General features: G+C 39.7%; 1 long non-coding RNA gene across 2 annotated transcripts in view; it reads left to right on the top strand.

The window, feature by feature from the left end:
* The window catches only part of LOC123573677 (uncharacterized), a 57,898-nt gene that overhangs the window by 18,952 nt on the left and 15,379 nt on the right, over positions 1–23,567 (top strand). The window contains exon 2 of one of the 2 annotated variants that reach the window (XR_006698415.3): positions 18,650–18,820. The exons of the other annotated variant lie outside the window; for it this stretch is intronic. This is a non-coding gene — a long non-coding RNA (uncharacterized lncRNA). The remainder of the gene's footprint in view (positions 1–18,649; positions 18,821–23,567) is intronic. 2 annotated transcript variants of the gene reach the window in all.

Genomic DNA, 23,567 nt, shown 5'->3' with positions numbered 1-23,567 from the left:
TAATCTCTTGTTCATATTACTTATCTCTGGTGAATTTTGGACAATTTCTTCAAATGCATTTTATAATTCATGAATTCTCTTTTTGTTGTGTGGAATTTAATATTTAATGAGACTCACGCTTTTGATATCTTTATCCAAGTTTTTTATATTTTCTACATTGTTTTTCAGTTTGCTATTTAAAAATTTTTAAATCAAGAGAAAAATGGAAAGAATAATAATCTGAAAGGTATATAAATATAAAACCTTCATGAGGATTCACCAGTTGGTAATGTTTTTTAAATTTTTGCTCTCCCTCTCCCTACACACAAACACACACACGTGCAGGTGTGTAAACTTTGTTTTGCTGAACCATTTTAAAGTTGCGGACGGAGATGTTTCCCCTTACATCAGCGTGTATCTCTGAAGAGCCTGTACAATATCCGTTCTTACCACATTAACAGCCTACACTCCAGAAGTTAACATTACTATAATAATATTGTCCACATTTAAGTTGACCCAATTGACCTCAGATTATCTTTCATACGTTTTTCTCCTCATCCGGGTCCACTCAGGGATCCTGCATGTTAATTGCTTTCTCACAGCCTGTGACAATATTGACAATAAACACTTACAGTAAGACGGGTGAGAAACATTTCAGCAGAGGGCATTTCTTTCTTCCCAGAAGAGCAGAGGCTGTGATCCTCAAATTCCCCCATTATTTCCCTTTTCTGGCAAGAATATTATTTTTTTCTAGTGTCTCATTTCATTTCGCTGAGGGGATTCCTCCATTCATTTCTCTGAGGCGATTCCTCCATTCATTTCTCTGAGGCGATTCCTCCATACATTTCTCTGAGGAGATGCCTCCATTCATTTCGCTGAGGAGATTCCTCCATTCATTTCTCTGAGGGGATTCCTCCATTCATTTCGCTGAGGAGATTCCTCCATTCATTTCGCTGAGGAGATTCCTCCATTCATTTCGCTGAGGCGATTCCTCCATTCATTTCGCTGTGGGGATTCTCCATTCATTTTGCTGAGGAGATTCCTCCATTCTTCATTTCGCTGAGGAGATTCCTCCATTCATTTCGCTGAGGAGATTCCTCCATTCATTTCGCTGAGGGGATTCCTCCATTCATTTCGCTGAGGAGATTCCTCCATTCATTTCTCTGAGGGGATTCCTCCATTCATTTCACTGAGGAGATTCCTCCATTCATTTCGCTGAGGCGATTCCTCCATTCATTTCGCTGAGGCGATTCCTCCATTCATTTCGCTGAGGGGATTCCTCCATTCATTTCGCTGAGGGGATTCTTCCATTCATTTCGCTGAGGCGATTCCTCCATTCATTTCTCTGAGGAGATTCCTCCATTCATTTCGCTGAGGAGATTCCTCCATTCATTTCGCTGAGGGGATTCCTCCATTCATTTCGCTGAGGGGATTCTTCCATTCATTTCGCTGAGGCGATTCCTTCATTCATTTTGCTGAGGAGATTCCTCCATTCTTTATTTCGCTGAGGAGATTCCTCCATTAATTTCGCTGAGAAGATTCCTCCATTCATTTCACTGAGGGAATTCCTCCATTCATTTCTCTGAGGGGATTCCTCCATTCATTTCGCTGAGGGGATTCTTCCATTCATTTCGTTGAGGGGATTCCTCCATTCATTTCGCTGAGGAGATTCCTCCATTCATTTCGCTGAGGAGATTCCTCCATTCATTTCTCTGAGGCGATTCCTCCATTCATTTCACTGAGGGGATTCCTCCATTCATTTCGCTGTGGGGATTCCTCCATTCATTTCCCTGAGGGGATTCTTCCATTCATTTCGCTGAGGAGATTCCTCCATTCATTTCGCTGAGGAGATTCCTCCATTCATTTCGCTGAGGAGATTCCTCCATTCATTTCTCTGAGGCGATTCCTCCATTCATTTCACTGAGGGGATTCCTCCATTCATTTCACTGTGGGGATTCCTCCATTCATTTCGCTGAAGGGATTCCTCCAGGCACCTATCTATGCCTTGGTGGATGGGTCTTACGACCAGTTAACAGAAAGGAAGACACTTGAGCTTTGCTTACACATGGGGCCAACAGATGTATGTTACCAAAAAAACAGACAGCTGTGTGCTCCAGCTCTGTCCGCAGCAGCCCTGAAGGCAGTGGTGAGTGGGAATCATCCCTGGGAGCCGGCCCTCACAGAGCACCCCGGCACGGACGTGGTGCAGCAGGAGGAGAGGCTGGAGTGAGCAGGTGGAGAGCTGGTTAGCGGTGAGTGGGTTGGTCAGGAAGGAGCCATCCAGAAAGACTGGGGTCAGGGGGTCTAAGGTAGAGGCGTGCAAATGGACTTAGAGGACAGAACAAAAATAACGAGCATCTTTTCTTTTCCGACAAAAATCCATTCAGAAAGGGCATTGTTAAGTGTCGTTAAATTGCCCATCAGAAAGCATCCACCCTGCAGGGAGACGGGAGAGAGAGCGTGGCCTGCATGGTGTAGGAGAGCCTGATGCTTTCCATAACTGTCTCGTTTGGTAGAAGGGACACGAACAGAGACGCCACTGCGTCAGGGATGGAGACTAATCATGCAGGTGACTCCCTCAGAGCCCTCCAGCCCTCCGAGGGTGAGGACAGCTCATCCTCTCCAGCACTGACTGTCCTCACTGCCTGCTGGTCAGCACCACCCTCCGAGGGCTTACAGAAAGGCTGCTTGAAGTAGAGTCCTACATAAATCTCCTCAAAGAAGGAACCTCCTTTATAATTAAGCAGGTGTGGCATGATCATGGTCTGTTGGTCTTTCCATTGACCACACCACTCTGAGCAGCCGGTCTAATAGAACACTCACCTGGCCTATGGAACCCTCACCTACAGTGACCGCTCACAGACAACACCCTGTGGGCTGGGGTGCTACCTTAGAAATGAGGTCTACGCAGTGAATCAATATTCATTATCTGAAGCAGTGTCCCTACGGAAATGCTTGGGTCTGGAAACCAAGCCATGCATGGAGGTTTGGCCCCATTCACCATCATTGCAATGACCCACTTGTGGAATGCGTGCTTTTCTTCCAGCAAACGTAAGTGCTGCTGGAATAAGGGGTCTGGTTTCCAGAGCATGCACCTTGAATCAGGGGACAGAATAAATGTGTCACTGATCCTGAAACTGAACTACCACCTTGTCATTTCAGTCTTCCTGTGGTAGTGGCCAGTGGGAGAAGAAATGAGTTGCCATATTGGAGGCGTTATTAAACTCTGATTACCCTGAAAACCAAGTTTTGCTACTATGCAAGGAGAGTAACAAGAATAGGTCTAATATCAGGGGATTCACGGGACTATTTCTTGGTACTTAGTGGACTATTTCCACTAATAACCATACGCGGGCAACTGGCGCCACTTTGGCTCAGCAAGGATAAAGCAAATAAGAGCTTTGCTACTTTGTGGATGATGGTCAGAGTCACCTATCAGGCAAGTAATCTAGACCCACTGCTGAGTGTGGAGCAGCATCAGAAGGCGCGTTCAAAGATGGAGGGAGTGAATATCAGTCACGATCTTGAGACCACCAGCAGCGGCAGAGACTATCTTACTACAAGCCTCTGATTTTGAATAATTTGTGGAGTTTGGGGCTGACCATCTCTGAGAGATTGTAATTAATCTAGGATATTAGTATATCTAAGTGGCGCCAGAGAGGAATTGTGCTTAGACATCTTCTATCTTTTGTCTCACACACGCTTGGTCTAAAGTTTTGTTCCAGATCTGCTGCACCAACCACATGCACACATTAGCCTCACAGCACCTTGTCTCAACTGCACTAGGAAGCTAATGCTTGCTAATGCCACTGTACAGGACTCTTGTAGGACTGCTCAGACCTTCTCATGCATGCACAGACCTCAGAGGAGGGGGAATTAAAAACCTTTCTGGAAATCCTTGTCTAATGGGAAACTAAATTAGTGGTTAAACAATGCCATTCTTCTATGTCTCAGACAAACAATAATGAAACACAGGTTATATGGTCTCTTTGGAGTTCTGCCAGAGGGAAGGACTCTAGTTGCCCCAGGTAACTAGAATTATCCAGCTTAGCAGTCATCCTTAAATTGCCTTTTCTCCTTGTCCAGTTCACTCTTCCTATTTCACTATCACTTGCTCCTGTGGCTTACTTCCCACAATAAACTACACGCCAGCAAACCCTTATCTCAGGTTCTGCCTCAGGGTAAGATGGAATGAATCCAAGCTGAAATATCTATGAATAGGGTGACAATGTGATGCATGTGATTCATCTAGTAAACAAGGACTTTCCCAGGCCAACCGGGAAGTGTGTTCACTATGCCCAGGCAGGCTAAATATCAGATGTAAAAAAAATCATTAAAACTTATAAACTCGGTATTATCGGCATAAAAGTGAGGAAAATCATAGATTCAATGAATGAAAGTTCATTGTAATAAAACATTTAAAAAACCAGTGTATTAGTCTGTTCTCATGCTGCTAATAAAGACATATCTGAGTCTGGGAAATTTATGAAGGAAAGAGGTTTAATGGACTCACAGTTCCACATGGCTGGCGAGGCCTCACAATCATGGTGGAAGGGCAAGGGGCGTCTTACATGGCGGCATGTAAGAAAGAATGAGAAACAAGCTAAAGGGGTTTCCCCTTATACAACCATCAGATCTCATGAGACTTACTCACTACCACGAGAATAGTGTGGGGAAACGGCCCCCATGATTCAATTGTCTCCCACTGTGCCCCTCCCAAAACATGTGGGAATTATGGAAGCTACAATTCAAGATGAGATTTGGGTGGGGACACAGCCAAACCATATCACACAGTAATTTTTAAAGTGACTGAACCATAATACTGTATTCCTTCATCCATGTACCAATGTCCACTTAAATTTGTTTCTCCTATGTTCTTAGACAGACATGGGATTCAAAGCTCTCATATTCTTCAGGCTTTCTGGTTATTGGTAGATTTTCCTTTATAATGACAGAGTAGACATAATAATGAATATTTAAACTTAACCACTGACTCAGTAGTTCCTGCAATCCTTTTGTGCACAGTATTGAATTATAGGACTTGTTCGTATGAAGACGCCATTCCTTGAGAAAAATTGCCTGTCCTGCTCCCTCTTAACCATAAAACTCTTTGAAGAAAGGGGCCGTATATTTAATTATTTGTATGTAGAGGGAATTTTAGAAGGTTCAATTGAAGTTTTGTTTAGGATAGGGTATTAGACAGTCTATTTTCATGATATCCTGGTACACCTTATGTGAGCCACACTGATGAAATATATCAGAGATGATAACCAATACTTAGCATTAAACCCTTTACCACATCCAGAGGCAGTGGATAAGTGCTGCTTACCTCTTCATCTCCAGTAACTTTCAGAGAGGAGAAAATCTTTATGGAGACAATAAATCAGGATATGCAGGTTTGTTTGGGTAATACTGGTGGGGTGTCAATGGCGTGAAGTTGTTTTTGCCTTCTCACCAATGCAAATGTGTGTGTGTGTGTGTATGTGTGTGCGTGTGTGTGTAGAAGAAGCTAGAATAAAACTAGTAGCTATTGTGTGTCAATTTCAGGGATGGAGATAATGTGTATGGTAAGTGAAAGGGTGTTGTAACCACGCCACAACAGGAACTACAACTACTACCTGAAGTGTGTATTAGCTTGATGGAAGGGAATCCCATCAGGTTATGGGTAAGTCCCAGGAAGAACAACATAAATATGGGAAGAGGAAAACCATTATGATCCTGCAGAGAACATGTATAATAATTCAGGGCTCTTCAGAGAAGAAAGGGGTTTGGGGAGATAGAGCTCTTACCTTTAAACTGGTAGACACTCAGCCAGGGGATGGTAATACATGTACCTGGAAAATACATGTTCATACCAGGAACTCTGCCAAGTTTTAGCACTATGTGATTCTTCGTACATAATATATGCTTATAACCACTTGCTGATAATGCAGGTACTGGGGCTAGATTAGCTCAATTAAAAAAAAGAACCAATAAAATTACTTCCAGGATATGTGCCAGAAACAGAAACACTGCTTAGGAGGCTGTTTCCCTGGGTCCTGCCAAAGTGGGCAGGAGTACCTTAAAATATTTTGATAATTAAAAAAAGAAAGAAAAAATAACTTTGGAATTAATAAGATGTTTAAAAATGGTGACAAGAATAAGGAAACTAGAAAACATTCAATAAACACATTCAGAATGCATTTCAAGGTAAAATGACCTTGCTACCTGTATTTTATATGCATCCCAAGAAAAACATTATAAAATTACAGTAACTATTGTGGATTTTGTCAGTGCAGGGAAGAGTGTGCCTCGTGCCACCACTGGAACAAGATAATGTGTCTCATTCTTAGTCTCCCAAGGGGACACTAGAAACTCAAGTTTTATTTGTACCAGGGGTTGGAAGCAGGCAAACAAAAGATTGCCAAGTAAAATAATCGGAATTTTTTTAACGACAAAATAATAGATGCCCAGAAGATTGTTGACTGTCTGGCATACCAAATCACAGCTCAGGGCTTGTGGCCAAATTAGTAGCACAAGGCTGGGCTGATCCGTTCCCCTATCTCCCAGACATTCACATTCTTCCTTTTTGACAGATATTTAATGAGAAGTAGTGCATACAAATACATCTTTATAAACTATTGTTAACAAAAGCAATTCCAGGATTTTGAATAAGATGAAAATAAGCTGATCAGATTCAACAAGCATTCATGTTAAAAATACTAAGCTGTTTTGGTTATGGTTTAGCATTATAATTATACAATGTCTATTTAATTTTCTATCTTAAATTTTTATGTCAAGAAATTGAAGTCCCTAACATAGAATTTTCCCTCCATAATTATTTCTAATTAGCCCTGCATATGTTTTATTTATGATAAATGCCATTTGCTCTCCTTTTAGTTTCTGGATTACAAATTCATTATGATAGCAGCAAAAATTTTTTAAAGTATTTTTTACATGACATTTTTTGACTTGTATACAAAGCAAAAAATCCTCAAACTATTTCACAGTAAAAGAGAAAACGGCTATTGTTAGCAGGCTGACCTATTCAGATTTGGACTTTTCTATATTTTAAGGTGTATTTACCTTGGAATGGGGCTAATGTCTCCTAAAACCTGCTTGCCCATTTCCCTGCTGCCACCAGGAATTTAAAAAAAGTTGAGCACTTTAAAATGTTGATGTCTGTGATACCGTCTTCATTCAGAGTTACTTCAAGCCCAGCAGCAAAGGCGCGGAACCTGGTGGCTTCACACTTCTCATTTACTACCAGGAGTAAAACACGCACACGCAGCGAGAGAGAGAGTAATCGCCTACCATGTGTAAGACCTTCCCCAGGGTCTCCCACTGGATGTGTTGTGTGGTGTGAAGAGTGTGAATTCTGGAGTAGGACTGCCAGAATCGTGGCTCTGCTATTCACTGGCAGACTGGCCTCGAGATAATTTCTTAATCTCTAAATATAGATTTTAAAATTGTAAAATGAGTCTGAAAACACCTGCCACATTACATTATTTTCATATTAAAATGGTCAATCAATGTAACGAACGTATCAGGGCAGTGACTGGAACACAGCAAATACTCAATAAGTGGTAGCTATTATTACTTCAGGAAATGACTAGAAAATATCTACATATTGACTTAAGTATACTTTTTATTTTTCAATTTCAACTTGTATTTTAGATTCGGGAGGCACATATGCAGGTTTCTTCCATGGTATATTGCATGACACTGAGGTTTGGGGTAAAGTATACATTTTAAAAGTAAAAATGTTAAGTGTTTAAAAGAAAGGAGGAATCAGGAGTAAAATGGTGGATTTGGAGAGACTGTGGTGCACAATTGTGTGTGGAGAGGTGCTGGTGGGTATAATGTCTCCACTTCTTAAAATAGCAGAACATTTTTTTTCAAGGGAAATATACCTCATATGGCTTAGGTAAGGTGACACTGCATGCCATCTCTTCCCATACACTGGGGAGTTGACATATAACTCAGGTGGGTGAAACAGAGCCCTGACTTTCTCACCACTGTGTTTACATCAGAAAAGAGCCTATGGTTCAAATGCAGGTGATAGTTCTCAAAGATGAGATATTTAGATTTGGGGTATCAGAGGCTGTACTAGTTTGTTTTGTATTGCTATAAAGGGATATCCGAGACTGGGTAATTTATAATGAAAAGAGGTTTACTTGGTTCATGGTGCTGCACACTGTACAGGAAGTGTGGTTCTGCCATCTACTTCTTGTGAGACCACAGGGAGCTTCCAATCATGGCGGAAGGCAAAGAGGGAGCAGGCGTGTCACATGGCAAGACAGGGGGTGTGGGGGGGCAGCTCTTGTGTAAACAAATAGTGTGAAAACTCACTCATCACCAAGGTGATGACAACAAACCATTTATGAAGAATCCACCCCCATAACCCAAACACTTCCCAGCAGCCCCATCTCTAACATTGGGGATTTGGAAGGAACACACATCCAAAATATATAAGAGGTAGCCTTTTCCTTTGGTATCACAAACCTGAAGGACAGGTTGGCAGCCAACTTTTTCACCAAATGTGGGGCTGCTCAAATATAATGCTTACATATAAAACTTAAATATAACACTGAAATATAATGCTTAAATATCATTCTTAAATATAACGCTGAAATATCACGCTGAAATATCATGCTGAAATATCACGCTTAAATATAATGCTGAAATATCATGCTTAAATATAACACTTGAATATAACGCTGAAATATAATGCTTAAATATCATGCTTAAACATAATGCTTAAATATAATGCTGAAATATCATGCTGAAATATAATGCTGAAAATCACACTGAAATATCACTGAAATATCATGCTTAAATATAACGCTGAAATATAATGTTGAATTATAACACTGAAATATAATGGCTAAATATCACACTTAAATATAATGCTGAAATATAATGCTGAAATATAACGCTGAAATATAAAGGTTAAATATCACACTGAAATATCATGCTTAAATATAACATTGAAATATAACACTGAAATATAACACTGAAATATAATGCTTAAATATCACACTGAAATATAATATTTAATTATAATGCTGAAATATAATGCTGAAATATAACACTGAAATATCACGCTGAAATATCACGCTGAAATATCATGCTTAAATATAATGCTTAAATGTAACACTTAAACCTAACGCTGAAATAGCACACTGAAATATCACGCTTAAATATAAGGCTTAAATATAATGTTGAAACATAATGCTGAAATATAGCGCTGAAATATCACACTGAAATATAACGCTTAACTATAACACTTAAATATAACACTTAAATATCATGCTTAAATATAATGCTGAAATATCGATAGTTCCCAAAATGGAGTGAGAGAAAAAACTCAATAGATTGTTTGAGCACCTGGATCTGACTGTGCCAGAAGCCAGATATACTCCGGGACTATGCAATTTTGTGAATCAATAAACCAGTATATTTTCCCCCATGTTTTTCAGCGTTAAATTTCTGTCATACACAATCAAAAGACCATTGGATTAACATCTTGGGCTGCGATGCAGAATAATGTCATAGAGAAAGCTCTAGAATTGGAAGAGAAGGAGGAATTTCAAGTGTTGACATTACTTACGAGTATTAAATAAGAGGGAATAATTTAGATTCTTACCATTTTCCTTATTGTAAAATAAAGACGTCGACCTCTGCTTATCTTATAAATCTTGAGGAAGTTCAGTAAAGCAATGTGTGTGATGGACTCTGCTATATAGGGTTACATTTTGTAGTCAAAATAACAGATAGATGGAGTACTGCAGTTTGTACATTTTTTTTTTTCAAAGACTCGCTCTGTTGCTTAGGCTGGAGTGCAGTGGTGTGATCTTGGCTCACTGCAACCTCTGCCTCCCGGTTCAAGCAATTCTTCTGCTGCAGCCTCCCGGGTAGCTGGGATTACAGGCGCACAACAGCACGCCCGGCTAATTTTTGTATTTTTAGTAGAGACAGGGTTTCACCATATTGGCCAGGATGGTCTCGAACTCCTGACCTCATGATCCACACACCTCGGCCTCCCAAAGTGCTGGGAATTACAGGCGTGAGCCACCACGCCCAGCCTGGAGTTTGTACATTCTAACAGTGTTGAGAAATACACCTGTAAGCTGTGGGTACCCACCTGCCTTTACACGTAAACATCACGAACACAGTAGTCAGCTTATGAATAGGATAGAATAGAATAGAAAAGAATAGGTGAAATATTTCCATTTATAATACACACATCTGATCATTTATTGGACATATAATTGCAAAGTTTTCTTAGCAGGGTGATTGATCACAACGTTTAAAACTGTATACTCTGTGACATTACCAGTGCTTTATTGCTACTGAGAAGCACACTAATGCAGCTTGAAGGAGGGAATCCTGACGACATGGTTGAGTCTCCTGCATGGACTTCACGGACTAATTCAGTGACCATCAGCCCTTCTGTTGCATTGTTAATGGTTCTTGCCTGCCCTTGAATTATTGAACTTGCATATATATGTTTGCATATGTGTAATGCAGATAGCAAATAAAATAAATATATTATTTTTTATATTTAATTTTTTTTTTTTCTTTTTTTTTTTTTTTTTTTTTTTAATTTATTTATTATTATTATACTTTAAGTTGTAGGGTACATGTGCATAACGTGCAGGTTTGTTACATATGTATACTTGTGCCATGTTGCTGTACTGCACCCATCAACTCGTCATTTACATCAGGTATAACTCCCAACGCAATCCCTCCCCCCTCCCCCCTCCCCATGATAGGCCCCGGTGTGTTATGTTCCCCTTCCTGAGTCCGAGTGATCTCATTGTTCAGTTCCCACCTATGAGTGAGAACATGCGGTGTTTGGTTTTCTGTTCTTGCGATAGTTTGCTAAGAATGATGGATTCCAGCTGCATCCAAGTCCCTACAAAGGACTCAAACTCATCCTTTTTTATGGCTGCATAGTATTCCATGGTGTATATGTGCCACATTTTCTTAATCCAATCTGTCACTGATGGACATTTGGGTTGATTCCAAGTCTTTGCTATTGTGAATAGTGCCGCAATAAACATACGTGTGCATGTGTCTTTATAGCAGCATAATTTATAATCCTTTGGGTATATACCCAGTAATGGGATGGCTGGGTCATATGGTACATCTAGTTCTAGATCCTTGAGGAATCGCCATACTGTTTTCCATAATGGTTGAACTAGTTTACAATCCCACCAACAGTGTAAAAGTGTTCCTATTTCTCCACATCCTCTCCAGCACCTGTTGTTTCCTGACTTTTTAATGATTGCCGTTCTAACTGGTGTGAGATGGTATCTCATTGTGGTTTTGATTTGCATTTCTCTGATGGCCAGTGATGATGAGCATTTTTTCATGTGTCTGTTGGCTGTATGAATGTCTTCTTTTGAGAAATGTCTGTTCATGTCCTTTGCCCACTTTTTGATGGGGTTGTTTGTTTTTTTCTTGTAAATTTGTTTGAGTTCTTTGTAGGTTCTGGATATTAGCCCTTTGTCAGATGAGTAGATTGCAAAAATTTTTTCCCATTCTGTAGGTTGCCTGTTCACTCTGATGGTAGTGTCCTTTGCTGTGCAGAAGCTCTTTAGTTTAATGAGATCCCATTTGTCAATTTTGGCTTTTGCTGCCGTTGCTTTTGGTGTTTTAGACATGAAATCTTTGCCCATGCCTATGTCCTGAATGGTACTACCTAGGTTTTCCTCTAGGATTTTTATGGTATTAGGTCTAACATTTAAGTCTCTAATCCATCTTGAATTAATTTTCGTATAAGGAGTAAGGAAAGGATCCAGTTTCAGCTTTCTACTTATGGCTAGCCAATTTTCCCAGCACCATTTATTAAATAGGGAATCCTTTCCCCATTTCTTGTTTCTCTCAGGTTTGTCAAAGATCAAATGGCTGTAGATGTGTGGTATTATTTCTGAGGACTCTGTTCTGTTCCATTGGTCTATATCTCTGTTTTGGTACCAGTACCATGCTGTTTTGGTTACTGTAGCCTTGTAGTATAGTTTGAAGTCAGGTAGCGTGATGCCTCCAGCTTTGTTCTTTTGACTTAGGATTGTCTTGGAGATGCGGGCTCTTTTTTGGTTCCATATGAACTTTAAAGCAGTTTTTTCCAATTCTGTGAAGAAAGTCATTGGTACCTTGATGGGGATGGCATTGAATCTATAAATAACCTTGGGCAGTATGGCCATTTTCACAATATTGATTCTTCCTATCCATGAGCATGGTATGTTCTTCCATTTGTTTGTGTCCTCTTTTATTTCACTGAGCAGTGGTTTGTAGTTCTCCTTGAAGAGGTCCTTTACATCCCTTGTAAGTTGGATTCCTAGGTATTTGATTCTCTTTGAAGCAATTGTGAATGGAAGTTCATTCCTGATTTGGCTCTCTGTTTGTCTGTTACTGGTGTATAAGAATGCTTGTGATTTTTGCACATTAATTTTGTATCCTGAGACTTTGCTGAAGTTGCTTATCAGCTTAAGGAGATTTTGGGCTGAGACAATGGGGTTTTCTAAATATACAATCATGTCATCTGCAAACAGGGACAATTTGATTTCTTCTTTTCCTAACTGAATACCCTTGATTTCTTTCTCTTGCCTGATTGCCCTAGCCAGAACTTCCAACACTATGTTGAATAGGAGTGGTGAGAGAGGGCATCCCTGTCTTGTGCCAGTTTTCAAAGGGAATTTTTCCAGTTTTTGCCCATTCAGTATGATATTGGCTGTGGGTTTGTCATAAATAGCTCTTATTATTTTGAGGTACGTTCCATCAATACCGAATTTATTGAGCGTTTTTAGCATGAAAGGCTGTTGAATTTTGTCAAAAGCCTTTTCTGCATCAATTGAGATAATCATGTGGTTCTTGTCTTTGGTTCTGTTTATATGCTGGATTATGTTTATTGATTTGCGAATGTTGAACCAGCCTTGCATCCCAGGGATGAAGCCCACTTGATCATGGTGGATAAGCTTTTTGATGTGTTGCTGAATCCGGTTTGCCAGTATTTTATTGAGGATTTTTGCATCGATGTTCATCAGGGATATTGGTCTAAAATTCTCTTTTTTTGCTGTGTCTCTGCCAGGCTTTGGTATCAGGATGATGTTGGCCTCATAAAATGAGTTAGGGAGGATTCCCTCTTTTTCTATTGCTTGGAATAGTTTCAGAAGGAATGGTACCAACTCCTCCTTGTACCTCTGGTAGAATTCAGCTGTGAATCCATCTGGTCCTGGACTTTTTTTGGTTGGTAGGCTATTAATTGTTGCCTCAATTTCAGAGCCTGCTATTGGTCTATTCAGGGATTCAACTTCTTCCTGGTTTAGTCTTGGAAGAATGTAAGTGTCCAGGAAATTATCCATTTCTTCTAGATTTTCCAGTTTATTTGCGTAGAGGTGTTTATAGTATTCTCTGATGGTAGTTTGTATTTCTGTGGGGTCGGTGGTGATATCCCCTTGATCATTTTTAATTGCGTCGATTTGATTCTTCTCTCTTTTCTTCTTTATTAGTCTGGCTAGTGGTCTGTCAATTTTGTTGATCTTTTCAAAAAACCAACTCCTGGATTCATTGATTTTTTGGAGGGTTTTTTGTGTCTCTATCTCTTTCAGTTCTGCTCTGATCTTAGTTATTTCTTGCCTTCTGCTAGCTTTCGAATGTGTTTGCTCTTGCTTCTCTAGTTCTTTTAATTGCGATGTTAGAGTGTCAATTTTACATCTTTCCTGCTTTCTCTTGTGGGCATTTAGTGCTATAAATTTCCCTCTACACACTGCTTTAAATGTGTCCCAGAGATTCTGGTATGTTGTATCTTTGTTCTCATTGGTTTCAAAGAACATCTTTATTTCTGCCTTCATTTCGTTATGTACCCAGTAGTCATTCAGGAGCAGGTTGTTCAGTTTCCATGTAGTTGAGCGGTTTTGAGTGAGTTTCTTAGTCCTGAGTTCTAGTTTGATTGCACTGTGGTCTGAGAGACAGTTTGTTATAATTTCTGTTCTTGTACATTTGCTGAGGAGTGCTTTACTTCCAATTACGTGGTCAATTTTGGAGTAAGTATGATGTGGTGCTGAGAAGAATGTATATTCTGTTGATTTGGGGTGGAGAGTTCTATAGATGTCTATTAGGTCTGCTTGCTGCAGAGATGAGTTCAATTCCTGGATATCCTTGTTAACTTTCTGTCTCGTTGATCTGTCTAATGTTGACAGTGGAGTGTTGAAGTCTCCCATTATTATTGTATGGGAGTCTAAGTCTCTTTGTAAGTCTCTAAGGACTTGCTTTATGAATCTGGGTGCTCCTGTATTGGGTGCATATATATTTAGGATAGTTAGCTCTTCCTGTTGAATTGATCCCTTTACCATTATGTAATGGCCTTCTTTGTCTCTTTTGATCTTTGATGGTTTAAAGTCTGTTTTATCAGAGACTAGTATTGCAACCCCTGCTTTTTTTTGTTCTCCATTTGCTTGGTAAATCTTCCTCCATCCCTTTATTTTGAGCCTATGTATGTCTCTGCGTGTGAGATGGGTCTCCTGAATACAGCAGACTGATGGGTCTTGACTCTTTATCCAGTTTGCCAGTCTGTGTCTTTTAATTGGAGCATTTAGTCCATTTACATTTAAGGTTAAGATTGTTATGTGTGAACTTGATCCTGCCATTATGATATTAACTGGTTATTTTGCTCATTAGTTGATGCAGTTTCTTCCTAGCCTCAATGGTCTTTACATTTTGGCATGTTTTTGCAATGGCTGGTACCGGTTGTTCCTTTCCATGTTGAGTGCTTCCTTCAGGGTCTCTTGTAAGGCAGGCCTAGTGGTGACAAAATCTCTAAGCATTTGCTTATCTGTAAAGGATTTTATTTCTCCTTCACTTATGAAACTTAGTTTGGCTGGATATGAAATTCTGGGTTTAAAATTCTTTTCTTTAAGAATGTTGAATATTGGCCCCCACTCTCTTCTGGCTTGTAGAGTTTCTGCTGAGAGATCTGCTGTTAGTCTGATGGGCTTCCCTTTGTGGGTAACCCGACCTTTCTCTCTGGCTGCCCTTAAGATTTTTTCCTTCATTTCAACTTTGGTGAATCTGGCAATTATGTGTCTTGGAGTTGCTCTTCTCGAGGAGTATCTTTGTGGCGTTCTCTGTATTTCCTGGATTTGAATGTTGGCCTGCCCTACTAGGTTGGGGAAGTTCTCCTGGATGATATCCTGAAGAGTGTTTTCCAACTTGGTTCCATTTTCCCCCTCACTTTCAGGCACCCCAATCAGACGTAGATTTGGTCTTTTTACATAATCCCATACTTCTTGCAGGCTTTGTTCATTTCTTTTTCTTCTTTTTTCTTTTGGTTTCTCTTCTCGCTTCATTTCATTCATTTGGTCCTCAATCGCTGATACTCTTTCTTCCAGTTGATCGAGTCGGTTACTGAAGCTTGTGCATTTGTCACGTATTTCTCGTGTCATGGTTTTCATCTCTTTCATTTCGTTTAGAACCTTCTCTGCATTAATTACTCTAGCCATCAATTCTTCCACTTTTTTTTCAAGATTTTTAGTTTCTTTGCACTGGGTACGTAATTCCTCCTTTAGCTCTGAGAAATTTGATGGACTGAAGCCTTCTTCTCTCATCTCGTCAAAGTCATTCTCCGTCCAGCTTTGATCCGTTGCTGGCGATGAGCTGCGCTCCTTTGCCGGGGGAGATGCGCTCTTATTTTTTGAATTTCCAGCTTTTCTGCCCTGCTTTTTCCCCATCTTTGTGGTTTTATCTGCCTCTGGTCTTTGATGATGGTGATGTACTGATGGGGTTTTGGTGTAGGTGTCCTTCCTGTTTGATAGTTTTCCTTCTAACAGTCAGGACCCTCAGCTGTAGGTCTGTTGGAAATTGCTTGAGGTCCACTCCAGACCCTGTTTGCCTGGGTATCAGCAGCAGAGGCTGCAGAAGATAGAATATTTCTGAACAGCGAGTGTACCTGTCTGATTCTTGCTTTGGAAGCTTCCTCTCAGGGGTGTACTCCTCCCTGTGAGGTGTGGGATGTCAGACTGCCCCTAGTGGGGGATGTCTCCCAGTTAGGCTACTCAGGGGTCAGGGACCCGCTTGAGCAGGGAGTCTGTCCCTTCTCAGATCTCAACCTCCGTGTTGGGAGATCCAGTGCTCTCTTCAAAGCTGTCAGACAGAGTCGTTTGCGTCTGTGCAGAGGTGTCTGTGTGTCTTAGTTTACTGTGCCCTGTCCCCAGAGGTGGAGTCTACAGAGACAGGCAGGTTTCCTTGAGCTGCTGTGAGCTCCACCCAGTTCGAGCTTCCCAGCAGCTTTGTTTACCTACTTAAGCCTCAGCAATGGCGGGCGCCCCTCCCCCAGCCTCGCTGCTGCCTTGCTGGTAGATCACAGACTGCTGCGCTAGCAACCAGGGAGGCTCCCTGGGTGTGGGACCCTCCCGGCCAGGTGTGGGATATGATCTCCTGGTGTGCCTGTTTCCTAAAGCGCAGTATTGGGGTGGGAGTTACCCGATTTTCCAGGTGTTGTGTGTCTCAGTTCCCCTGGCTAGGAAAAGGGACTCCCTTCCCCCTTGCGCTTCCCAGGTGAGGCAATGCCTCGCCCTGCTTCAGCTCTCGCTGGTCGGGCTGCAGCAGCTGACCAGCTCCGATCGTCCGGCACTCCCCAGTGAGATGAACCCAGTACCTCAGTTGAAAATGCAGAAATCACCGGTCTTCTGTGTCGCTCGCGCTGGGAGTTGGAGACTGGAGCTGCTCCTATTCGGCCATCTTGTTCGAAACGCCTTAATTTTTATATTATATAGCATAGTGGTAACTTTAGTCTTCTAGAAAATGTTTGAAATGTGTTGGCATTCAACTAGAAGCTGTAGCTGAATGTTCCATTAAAAATTCAGACTCTAACATTGGTTTGGGTGATGCAGTGATTAGTGATGCTATCTGGAGCTCTGTCCCAGTTCCTAGAGTGCTGAAGTTAGAGCTGCCTCTGCCATGTTCACTAGCCTATAAAATGAGTAGCTGGGCACCTGTCTGAGTTCAGTGATCCACAGCACAAATAACATTAAAGCTGAAGCCATGACTGTAATATTTGTGGTCTTGTCAGAAACGGCCTAAGTGGGCCAGGCATTGAAATTGATGCACTTTTCTCCAAGGCAGAGTTGAGACACTGATATAGAAATACAGCCCAGATGATGTCTTAAGGGCTGGAGCTGATCTCATTTCCATTTCCATTCCTCAGAGGTATCCATGTAATGCCTTTAAATTCAGTCAAAAAAGAAAAAAGAAAGGTCTCATTAGTTTTCTTCTTGATCTTACTGTTGTCACAGGAAAGCACTTAAGAACTGAAATTACATTCTGTGCATGTTGAGAGTTGGTCCAGTTGAATCAAGTGTAGGATGATTGCAGGCCCTGAGCAATCTGAGGCCTGCAAGAGGAAGATACTGTCAAGACTCCATTTTCCACAATCATCTCCAGCTTTGTGCTGTGCCCGACAGATTGGAGGGCTGAGAATGTTTTACCACCCTTCATAAAGTCAGCAGCCACAGAACTGTGCCAGGGTTATGCACTACTATTGTGAGGTAAATCTTGGGAATTAATTGAGAGATACAACCATTAACACAAATCTTGATAGCATTTCAATCCAAGTGGGAAGTCCGACGTTTTAAGAGAGGTATTCAGTAAGGACTTCAAAACACATTTCCACAATTACCTATACAACCCTGTAATTGTCTTGTTTTCAACTTTTTTTTTCCAAATATACTGTCAAAATAAATGGCATTGTGTGTGTGTGTATGTGTGTGTGTGTGTGTAGCTAGCTAGCTAGATGATAGATAGATAGATAGATAGATAGATAGTAGATAGATAGATAGATAGTAGATAGATATTTATATAATTTTAAGCTGGTGATATTACCGAATTTTATTCTTTAGTAGTTTCAAAAGAGAAGCTGTTTATTGCATAGACCAAAAAAAAATATCTTTTAACATAATCCTGCATCCTTATGAAGCCACATGTAGTATTTGGGGGAGTGTAGTTCGTTCCAGTGAAGGAAGACAGAGCATGGATTTACTTTGCTGAGACTGATCCTCCTTCATAAAGGATCTTTAGACTTTGCTTACATCATGCTTTGAGATGTTTTATTTCATTGGTAAGAGCTACTATCTGAAAAATATTTTATGTAAAATAAATTGACCATATTCTCACGTGGGACTATAAATATAAAGAATTGAGTGATCACTCTTGTCCAACAAAATATAAATAAATGACTTGGGCCACAGTGTTTCTTGTTCTTAAAGGATTGGTTTTTAAACATTTTTTCATTTTTGTTTCTTTTATGTTAGTACTATAATAGTTGGGTATAGGGAACTCTGTTATCTGGAAGTCAAGAGATTTTTTTTTCTACTTATTTTAAGTGTATTAGTAGAAAATTAGTGTTAATAATGTACATAAATGAATCATCAATTTTCAAATAAAGTTGCAATAATGAACATTTATAAATGATACTATTCTGATCATTGTTTAATCTTTGATTTTCATGAAGCCTTCTGTAGGGTCAGAGAATTCAATATTCCTAGGACATCAAACTGAAAGAAGGGAAGACTGAGAGCTGCTCACCTTGAGGCAGGCTATGGATTAGGCAGTTATTCCAGAAATACCTTGATTTTCAAGCTACCCTGAGGACCCATCAAAGTCCTTTTTTTTTTTTTCTTTTTATTTTCAGGAAGTCTAGCTGATGAGGCCTCAGGCTCTGGTTCCACAGGGACATGAATACCTCAAGCTTTGCAGATTGTGGAGTGACCTAGCCTGTCTACTTAGTCTGCACCATTGAAATTCCATCAATGAAGACTGACCTCTGCCATGATTAAAATAAGAGGTGCTTTAAATCAAAGAGGTAAAATTTAGCATTTTATGTCCTCTCTGCCTGTGCTGAGGCATCTGAGTCATGAAAGAAGCAGTGAATTGGGCTAGGGCTAGGGCTAGGGCTAAGAATTTGAGGTAGTCACACCATATTGAAAACTTGACCTCATAAAGAACATAAGGATTTATATCATATTTATCTACTTACTATAGTATCAAATGTGAAATCCACCATTGCTTGATTCTCTCCTTTAGGCTTATAAACAAATTGGTCATTTCTTTGTCTTGAACTGTCCACTGTACATTTAGACAGAAAAGGAGTTTTAAGGCCCTTTTCCTTCTTCCCTTATCAATTCCTACTGGACTGTGGATGTGTCCAGTGGGGACAGGACATAATAAATAGTGTCTACTGAGCATCTCCCATGTGCTGGGCACTAAGCCTTGCATTTTACACAAATAATCTTACTTCGTCTTTACAGTGAAATTAGTACCATTATGTCAGTTTGGTAGATGGTCACCTTACAATATAAAAGGTGAAGTGACCAGTCCAAGATGATGCAGTTAATGAACCCTGTCCTCTGTGGTCTTGATGTGACATCTTTTGAGACTTCCATTCCCCTCTTAATAGCACATTCTAAATAATAGAATCGACTTTAATTTATGTTGCTTAGTATACTTAGCAGAACCTAAAGACAGAATATTCAGAGACCCTGTTCCCCCAAAGACTGCTTATGAATTCAATGGTAGTATGATATTACTTTCTTTGTAGATCCTTAAGTTAAGAAGGTTTAAAAAAATAGGTGTGATGATGCCAGGAAATATTATATGTATACATATATATGTGTGTGTGTGTGTGTGTGTATATATATGATCTTTGACATTTCAATGCCTTTGGGCTCAATGACTTGAAAACAACTTACTGCTACTTCTAAAAGATTAGACAGCAGACATTTACCCTGGAAGTAAAATAGTAGCTTAGCAACCATGGCTTTGTATTTGTTTAAAGCCATTTGGAAGCTGGAGAATCATTTTCCACCCATGAAACATTTTGCTTATTAATGAAGAACATTGATTCATTGCACATTGTAGACCTTTTGGCGTTTTGTGTTAGACAAATAAACTTAGGCTCAATTTGATGGAAGGAGAGTTATGGGTAGAGATGCTACTTATGATCAAGTGTGACTGGTGCCATAAGAAAGAATAATTTGTCAACCTCACTAAGAATTAAGAATCTGGGCTATTAATTCTGAGAATGACAGGAGTTGAATTACATGTTACTTAGAAATATGGTTGTTCAAATATGATTCAAGCATCAACTGCTCCTTTGCAGTTCTCGTTTTGATACTCTTTATAAATGATTCATATTTGGGATTTTACACCATGCTTTTGAAAAGCACAGCATACATTCTGTTACCTGTTGCTCCTTATGTAATAGGTCAGCAAATGTATATCAGCCTCCACTATAGACCTGCTTTATGCTGAGGCTGGAAGTGTTGCACATGCTGGGACTCTGGAAGTTTGGTGTTTCCATTATTATAGTTTACAGTTCAGAGCAAATATTAGGGTTGCACAAACATTTTCATTTCTAAAAATGGCAGTCACTTCATTTCTACACCATTATTGAACATATACTCAAGGTAGTTTTGTTGCCAAATGAACTGAATTAAATTGCTAACAATGAGGTGGTTGCATGTTAATATTTAATACTTTGTCCAATACCATCACATTTGTGTTATTATGAAAACTACATTTATGATGATTATACTTTCAGAAATTGTTTGCTTTCTTCTGCTTTTTCTAATATTCTAAAATCAATTTAAATATACTAGTCTTGCGAAGTCTAATTGTTTTGGTAAACAACACCACCAAAATCCTGCCCCACTTACTTTCTCTCTCCCACCTACAAAATCAAAGCCAATGTTATGGGTCAGGCTGGCTCGTGTGTGGGGATCGCAGCTCCTTTTAATGTCTTGTGTATTTTGAAACATGTGTTGCCTGCACCAGTTCTTCTAACTATGACATTCTATGCAAGTGTGGTTTGAGGTTGCTCATACAAGTCCAGGCATGATGCTCAAATTTGGCTGCTTATTATGTATTACCAAAAGCCAAGTGTGTATGCTTCATTGCTTTGGAAAAAAATGGATTTAACACTAGCTCAGCAAAGCTTTATGATATTGCTATTTCAAATCATTTTGGTTCATTGATTAAATAAAAGGCAATTTGACTTGTTTAGCAATATTTAAATGAAAGGGATATGTACTAATCTTTAGGCAATTATACCCTCTATATTTTTAATTTTACCATATAGACTGTGCACTGATTTGAACTATCAGTGTACTAGAGATAACTCTTACCCCTGATGCCTTTGATTTATTTTCAAGTTCAAAGGCCTTGAAAATAATTTTATTTTTATAATTTTATGCAGTAGGTATATATTGTGTATCTCCCTAAGGTAGATAAAATCTTTCCATATCCAAGTGCAAGTCTGACTGTAGATTGTCCAATGAAGTTTAAGTAATGGTAGAACAGAAACTAGCAGTTGATTAAATCAGTGGATCTTATAGGTTTACAGTTTCTGCAGCCCAACTCTGGCTCTCCACTTGTAAGTGAAATATAATGAATGCAAAGGGCATGCCAAACTTGGACTCAGATCCCTGCTTTTCACATACCAGGTGACTGATCATGATCAAGCTACCGAGTCTGCATAATAATCTGTGTCCTAATTCATTAAGAAGGAGTGACAGTTCTCATAAAATAGTTGCACATAATAGATACTCAAAAATGTTTCTCTTCTGATAGTTTGTACAGTACTTTATCTATAAATTAGTACAAATTCTCTGTCTTAAGCAATCTTGAGTACTTGGGGAGCAAATTTTGATTCAAGGAGGAAATATGAAAAATGACATAAAGGATAATTATTTCCTTCTTCTTATCAGGAAGTTTCTATTTCTTGTGTCCTGCTGTGGGTAGAAAAGAGAGAATCAAGAATGTTTTGAAATAATATGATAGAGAACCCAGAAAGAAGGCTGTACACCTACAACTATGATCTTCAACAAAGCCGACAGAAACCAGCAATGGAAGAAAAATTCCCTATTCAATAAATCATGCTGGGATAACTGGGTATCCATATGCAAAAGAATGAAACTGGATCCCTGCCTTATACCATATGCAAAAAATAACTCAAGATGGATGAAAGATTTAAAAATAAAACCCAAAAGTATAAAAACACTGGGAGACAACTTAGGCAATACCATTTTGGACTAGGAATGGGCAAAGATTTCATGATGAAGACACTAAAAGCAATTGCAACAAAAGCAGAAATTGACAAGTGAGATTTATTTAAACTTGAGAGCTTCTGCACAACAAAGGAGACTATAAACATAGTGAGCAGACACCCTACGGAATGGAAGAAAATTTTCATAAAGTATGCCTCTGATAAAAGCCTAATATCCAGCATCTATAAGGAACTTACACAAATTTACAAAAAAAATACCCTCCGGAACCCCATTAAAAAGTGAGCAAAGGACAGGAACTGACACTTTTCAAAAGGAGGCATATATATGGCCAAAAAACATATGAAAAGAAGCTCAACTTTACCAATCATGAGAGTCATGCAAATGAAAACCACAATGAGACACCATTTAACACCAATCAGAATGGCTATTTGATATGGTTTGGCTCTGTGTCCCCACCTAAATCTCATGTCAAGTTGTAACCCTCAGTGTTGGGGGAGGGGCCTGGCGGGAGCAGATTGGATCATGGGAGTAGACTTCCCCCTCGATGTTCTCACCACAGTGAGTGAGTTCTCATGAGATCTGGTTGTTTGTATCACTTCCCCCTTCACTCTTTCTCTCTCCAGCTCCACCAGGTAAAGGTGTGCCTGCTTCCCCTTCAACTTCCACCATGATGGTAAGTTTCCTGAGGCCTCCCCAGCCAGGCTTCCTGTGCAGCTGGTGGAACCATGAGCCAATTAAATGTCTTTTCCTCATAAATTACCCAGTCTTACCTAGATCTTCATAGCAGTGAAAGAACAGACTAATACACTATTATTAAAAAGTCAAATATAACAGATGCTGGTGAGGTTGTGGAGAAAAAGGAATGCTTATACACTGTTGATAGGAGTATAAATTAGTTTAACCATTGTGGAAGATAAAGGTGATTCCTCAAAGACTTAAAAAGAGAACTAACATTTGACCTAGCAATCCCATTACTGGGTAAATACCCAAAGGAATACACATCATTCTATCATAAAGACACATGCACACATATGTTCATTGTAACACTATTCACAATAGCAAGGACATGGAATCAACCTAAATATTCATCAATGGTAGAATCGATAAAACAAATGTGGTACATATACACCTTGGAATACTACAAAGCCATAAAAAAAAAATGAGATCATCTCCTTTGCAGGAACATGGATGGAGCTGGAGGCCATTATCCTCAGCAAACTAACGAAGGAACAGAAAACTAAATACTGCATATTCTCAATTATAAGTGGAAACTCAATGGTGAGAACTCATGGACCCAAGGAGACAAACTAGGCATACTGGAGCCTGTCAGAAGGTGGAGGGTGGGGAGGGAGAGGATCAGGAAAAATAACTAATGGGTACGAGGCTTAATACCTGGGTGCTGAAATAACCTGTACAACAAACCCCACGACACAAGTTTGCCTATGAAACCAACCTCTGCATGTACTCCTGACCTTAAAATAAAAGTTAAATTTAAAAAATACAAATTGGAAAGAAAACATAATATGATCCATGGGTTCACAACCA

Source organism: Macaca fascicularis, chromosome 5, assembly GCF_037993035.2.
Source record: "Macaca fascicularis isolate 582-1 chromosome 5, T2T-MFA8v1.1".
Taxonomy (NCBI): domain Eukaryota; kingdom Metazoa; phylum Chordata; class Mammalia; order Primates; family Cercopithecidae; genus Macaca; species Macaca fascicularis.
Note: the sequence above shows the minus strand (reverse complement) of the source record. Positions and strands in the feature narration are given on the sequence as shown.